This window comes from Notothenia rossii (genome assembly GCF_949606895.1).
Source record: "Notothenia rossii genome assembly, chromosome: 2".
NCBI classification, from domain to species: domain Eukaryota; kingdom Metazoa; phylum Chordata; class Actinopteri; order Perciformes; family Nototheniidae; genus Notothenia; species Notothenia rossii.
In genome coordinates this window covers 61863466-61869999 of record NC_136904.1, presented here as the reverse complement: position 1 = coordinate 61869999, position 6534 = coordinate 61863466, and the positions used below count along the sequence as shown (strand labels likewise).

Here is a 6534-nt window from a genome sequence, read left to right as displayed (position 1 = left end):
CAGAGTAGAATAAATGAAACAGAGAAGTCTATTTAAACAAGAATATAACTTACAGTGATTGCTGAGTCAGTATCGATAGTGTCCTCGCCGATTCTGGAAGCACACTGAGTTATTCTGATTTGAAATGCGCTATTTAAAATGTTTTTGCACTTCCCGCAATCAGCAGAGTCTTCCTGCCTATTGAAATGCACACTTGAGGGGCGTGACTCACTGAGACCTGAGTTACGCCTGGAGTTGAGCAGATCTGAGATTTTAAAATCTCTCAGAAATCGCCGTTTTAGCTACAATAACTACAGAACAATTATACAGAGTAGAATAAATGAAACAGAGAAGTCTATTTAAACAAGAATATAACTTACAGTGATTGCTGAGTCAGTATCGATAGTGTCCTCGCCGATTCTGGAAGCACACTGAGTTATTCTGATTTGAAATGCGCTATTTAAAATGTTTTTGCACTTCCCGCAATCAGCAGAGTCTTCCTGCCTATTGAAATGCACACTTGAGGGGCGTGACTCACTGAGACCTGAGTTACGCCTGGAGTTGAGCAGATCTGAGATTTTAAAATCTCTCAGAAATCGCCGTTTTAGCTACAATAACTACAGAACAATTATACAGAGTAGAATAAATGAAACAGAGAAGTCTATTTAAACAAGAATATAACTTACAGTGATTGCTGAGTCAGTATCGATAGTGTCCTCGCCGATTCTGGAAGCACACTGAGTTATTCTGATTTGAAATGCGCTATTTAAAATGTTTTTGCACTTCCCGCAATCAGCAGAGTCTTCCTGCCTATTGAAATGCACACTTGAGGGGCGTGACTCACTGAGACCTGAGTTACGCCTGGAGTTGAGCAGATCTGAGATTTTAAAATCTCTCAGAAATCGCCGTTTTAGCTACAATAACTACAGAACAATTATACAGAGTAGAATAAATGAAACAGAGAAGTCTATTTAAACAAGAATATAACTTACAGTGATTGCTGAGTCAGTATCGATAGTGTCCTCGCCGATTCTGGAAGCACACTGAGTTATTCTGATTTGAAATGCGCTATTTAAAATGTTTTTGCACTTCCCGCAATCAGCAGAGTCTTCCTGCCTATTGAAATGCACACTTGAGGGGCGTGACTCACTGAGACCTGAGTTACGCCTGGAGTTGAGCAGATCTGAGATTTTAAAATCTCTCAGAAATCGCCGTTTTAGCTACAATAACTACAGAACAATTATACAGAGTAGAATAAATGAAACAGAGAAGTCTATTTAAACAAGAATATAACTTACAGTGATTGCTGAGTCAGTATCGATAGTGTCCTCGCCGATTCTGGAAGCACACTGAGTTATTCTGATTTGAAATGCGCTATTTAAAATGTTTTTGCACTTCCCGCAATCAGCAGAGTCTTCCTGCCTATTGAAATGCACACTTGAGGGGCGTGACTCACTGAGACCTGAGTTACGCAGTGATTGCTGAGTCAGTATCGATAGTGTCCTCGCCGATTCTGGAAGCACACATTTCCCTTTACAAGCTTCAAACATTTATTTATTGTGTGATTTTGGAAATAAAAGTTTCACATTCTGAAAGCCAAGACTTTGTTTATTTAAAATCAAAGAAAATACCCAAACCCCGAAAAACAATTTTTTTATGCAAATCCACGTTTATTTTTAAATGAGCCGTTGCGAATTCCGACTGATTTCAAGATGGCGCCTGTGTCGGCATGCCGCTCCCTCAGCTATCTACCTTTAGCGATCCTGTTTTTATTTTATGTTTGTCAGAATGTCTCTGCTCTGCTCGTCTATGATCGCCAAGCTCTCCTCCACCTAAGACCCTCACTGGAGTTTATACTGCTGCCCAAACCTACATCTGGCAACCGTAAATCGACTCCCCTCCTCTACTGTCAGATATCCCCACCTACCTGCGCCGGTTGCCCTGCATCCTGCCTCACCGAAAGTGCTTTAGACGACGGGGAAAGCGTGGTGGCGCGCTTGTCCATCAAAAAGCACACCTGACGGCTTCTTCTGGGACTTATCCATTCATCAGATGTCATGGCCCTCCCGCTGCACGCCATGTGAGGGATCGATGGATTCGCCCTGTCTTTCCGGAGCTGCGGCCTCTGCTGGGCCCGCTGGCAGCTCCTCCTGCCCGACAAACTGCTCCCGGTCCGCGCGGCGTTCAACACGCACATCTTCGTCCGCTAAGACGCACTACACCTTCGGCACCTCCGGAGAGAAAACTCTGCATGGCTTTGCTAAACGCTAGGTCAATAGCAAACAAGACATTCCTGTTAAACGACTTCTTCACCTCTTGTGATCTGGATTTGATGTTCCTGACGGAGACCTGGGTCCACACTGGCAAGTATGTACCGTTTTCTGAACTTCTTCCTCCCAACTGTACTTTCTTCAGCTCCCCCCGTACCACCGGCCGTGGTGGGGGCATAGCATCAGTGTTTAGAGCTAATCTCCAATGCCGATTGCTTCACCCTATAACTAGCTATTCTAATTGGAGTTGCAGCTTTTTGAACTGAACCCGGCCTCGCCTATACTCTGCGCAGTCGTGTATCGTCCGCCAAAGTCTAATAAGGATTTCATAACTGACTTTTATGACAATCTGTCCGGGATCATGGTGAAATATGATCGTGTTTTGATCTCCGGAGACTTCAATGTCCATGTGTGCTGCGAGTCCAAACCTCTGGTTAGGGACTTTTTAAATCTCCTCGACTATGGGCTCAGAACAGTCTCATAATACACACATCCTTCTACACACAGTAGGATTCGAACTTATATTTCATGATTCGCAAAAGGATTCACACTTGTATTTCCGGATCCACACTTGTGTTTTTCAATGCACACACATGTGTTCCGTTTCATATACAGTACATGTAAATAAAATCCAAACACAGAAAAAAGTTTTACATATGTATTTTTGATCCACACATATTTGTTTTCCGTTGAAAACCTCTGAACCTGCAAACACAAACCGCTTTCTGTGCACGGATCGCTGTGCATTCGTGTGTGGGTTTTTTGAGACTCCCCTGACACTCACCCGATTTGTACTTGTAATTTCTCTCATCTATAGCCAATGAGATGTCTCCTCCAGTCTAAGCCAATCACATGAGCGCGCCCCCACGAGGGTAGGATTTCTTGCGTTCATGACACTTCATATAGCCTACGCATTTTGCGCAGTCCGGTCAGCTCGCTAAACAGAGGGCGGAGCTTCAGGTGATCATGCAGAGCTGCATGTCTCCGTCAGACTCAGCAGCTGATCTGATCTCTCTCTCGCGTCCGGTTACACTTCACTCGCGTTTATGTCCATATCGATCAGATCCAGCTCTCCTGATCGGCCTTTATAGAGAGCACCGATCAAACTATTAAGAGTGAATATCGGCCGATAATGACCGGCGGGGCTCCCCCCGTTGACAGTTCACTGTCTAGCACTGGCTTCGTAGTGCACTGATCGATTAGGCTAAGCTAACCTGTAGCTGTTCCCTCCACACTCACAACAACTTCATACAGACATAAATAAAGCAGCTGTATTCGCCATACAGGAAACAGACATATAAAACGGTTTTGCCTGCCGTTTCTGTGTACACACAAGCATTCATCAATGGTTCGGAAAGTGGCGCTGTACCTTAATAATATAAAGACTTGTATTTGCGTGCATTGCTGTTCGGAAAGTGGCAATGTACTGAGAGTGGAGGTGTCCTGAGAGATTAGCGCCTGCAGGCGGTCTCCATGGACCTGTCAGCTCCGGACTGCGCAAAATGCGTACATGAAGCATTACGTCATGAACGCAAGAAATCTACCCTCGTGGGGGCGCGCTCATGTGATTGGCTTAGAATTGAGGAGACATCTGATTGGTTATAGATAGAAAAAATTACAAGTACGAATCGGCTGACCGTCAGGGGAGTCTCAAAAAACCCACACACGAATGCACAGCGATCCATGCACAGAAAGTGGTTTGTGTGACTCAGGTAGCCCAGCTGTCCTGGTGCTGTTAGACCTGACAGCTGCCTTCGACACTGTGGACCATAGCCAGCGCCGATTCTAGGGTCTGTGGGGGCCCTAGGCAAAAACTCACTGGGGCCCCTCGAACCAGCTTTCATCACCATTGTGTTATAAATAATCTGACACCAACAAAAAAATTGCTAAATGTAAACAGTTTTTTATTTAACAACTTCGCATTTTTGTTATATTCAAAGTGAGTTATTAGTTAGTAATATGAATATAAAAGACATACAAAAACGAATAAATCATATATATAAATATAAAGAACAATTAAAACCAGAATAGTTTTCCTTTGTAAATCTACGTGAAGTTTTTTCACTATTCTGCGGAAAGACTATATCTGTTTCTTGTATTGTTCCTCTTGTTACTAGTGCACACTTTTCACTATCATTTAGGACATTTGAACATTGTGCAGGGTCGTCTGATGTGATCAAACCTTTTGTAGTCGTGGTAATGCTGTTGGAGGTAGGGGTTGACGTGTCGTCTTCATGGTGAGAAGATGTTGCTGTCCCACTGGAGGCAGATGTTGACGCCCCACTGGAGGCAGATGTTGACGCCTCACTGGAGGCAGATGTTGACTTCTCACTGGAGGCAGATGTTGACGCCCCACTGGAGGCAGATGTTGACGCTCCACTCAAGGTAGATATTGACGCCCCACTGGAGGTAGATGTTGACTGAACTGCTATGACCAAATAAGAAACAGGGAATATCATGTTACAAGGAATCTTTGGAGTGTGATGCACAGTATAATCAATTAAAAGTGGAATAGCCTACTTAACTTACCATCATCAGAATTTGGATGGGACACCTTATCCTTTTCCGTTGCTGCTGCTGGTGCCAGAAACTTAAGAAAGGATCCTTAGGATAGATAATAAAGTGATACTTATAACAGTAACATGTGAACAATTCCAAATGCTTTCACTATAATTCAAATTCCTCATATTCAGCTTTCAAATATTGTTCTTGGGGATAGCTTCCACTATTCTTCATTGTTTACTATTTCCATTTCCTTTGAAAGGGACAATGTAAGTGAACATGATTCCAATAGAGAGGATTGTGCTGGAGCCTGCACTATGGCTACTAAGGTTGAAATATACAGTTTTCAGTATCATCGTACACTAGAGAAGGAAAATACAATAAAATACACTCAACACATAGCAGCAGACTAACTTAACAATAAGTTATTTAGGATACAGTTGTCCAAATGTCTTACATCTACATTTCCTAATTTAACATTCATAGCTTGACAGTTAGCTCAGCTGGACACAGCTTCATCAGTTAACTAGCCTACAGATAAAGTTAGCTGATTTCCCCCTCCAAATTACTCCATTACTGGTGTCCCATTAAACAACGGGTGAAACGTTAATGTAGAAATGGCAGAGACCATGTTTATTTCACTAACAATGCAAAAAAGATGAATGAAGATGTGTTAATAGTTTAATTACTAGCTTTTACGTTCTTTCAGCCGGCTAGTTAAGCTAAGCTAACGCGTCAACGGCAACTGTAATTTATAGCTTCTACGTTCTTTCAGCCAGCTAGCTAAACTAAACTAAGCTAAGCGGTCAACGGCGTTGTACCGACCCGGCTGCGCACACATGACTTGGTAATGTCACGGCCAGCAGAGCAGATACTGTTCTGCTAGGTTAACTCATGTCATGTTAAACGTCAAAGTAAACAAAATAAATCATTTGATTCTAGTGGAAGTTACGTCATTCAAGTTTCTCTATCCCACAGTTTAGGTTAAACTAGCAACATTTAGTTATTTAGTATGTCCTCTTTATCTACTCAACTTACTTGTTTTTTTCTCTCTTCTTCACCTTTTTTCTTCTTCCTTTTTTTGCTTCCAGAAAGATAATTTCTCTTAATTTTTCAGTGCCTTTCCTTGTCATCAGGATTATTTTGTAAACAATAATGCATTGCACGTGATTTGCGACACTGACCGGAGTGAGTCTGGATAAGGTGGGGCCCCATTAGGGAGGTCTCCTACTGTCATTGCAAACGTTGCGCATTGCCCCACTCACTCACATTCAGTTCATCTACAACAGGTGTGGGGAACCTCCGGCCTCCGGGCCGTATACGGCCCGCGAGACCATTTGGTACGGCCCTCGAGGTAATTCATAAACACACGCAAAAAAGAAAAAAATTGAAGAAATATAGACCGCAAAAAATTAAAAAAGCGAGTGCCTGTTTTTCCTGGCCAAGATTAAGGTTCTTGAACACAACACGAGCCTATCGTGTCTGACAGGGGTGCAGTTTTGACAGAGAGCACCAGAATGCCAGAATGCCGCTCCGGCACTCGAGAAATTGCAGTAGGCCTACCCATAAGGAGCCGTACACATGCTGCAGTTTTTGCGTGGCTGTGTCTTTAGTTGAAAGCCCAGTGGGCGATCTGTTCATCTGTCATACTGATCATACAGTCAATAACTTTGTTGTTATTAGCATCTGGTTAGCTAGCTATGCTAACGAATAGAAGAAGCTTTTTCTCCAACCAGTGAGGTAAAGGCACATCTTTATCATCATCTTTATTTATTTTATCTTT

The 6534-nt window shown here is 42.9% G+C and overlaps 1 long non-coding RNA gene across 1 annotated transcript; it reads right to left on the bottom strand.

Annotated features, from left to right (window-relative positions):
• Positions 1 to 4080: 4080 nt before the first annotated feature.
• Positions 4081 to 6104, bottom strand: LOC307030807. The gene is made up of 3 exons (XR_013805789.1): positions 5790 to 6104; positions 4779 to 4853; positions 4081 to 4677 (listed from the first exon to the last, which is right to left on the bottom strand). It is a non-coding gene; the product is annotated as an uncharacterized lncRNA (long non-coding RNA).
• Between the last annotated feature and the right edge of the window lie 430 nt (positions 6105 to 6534).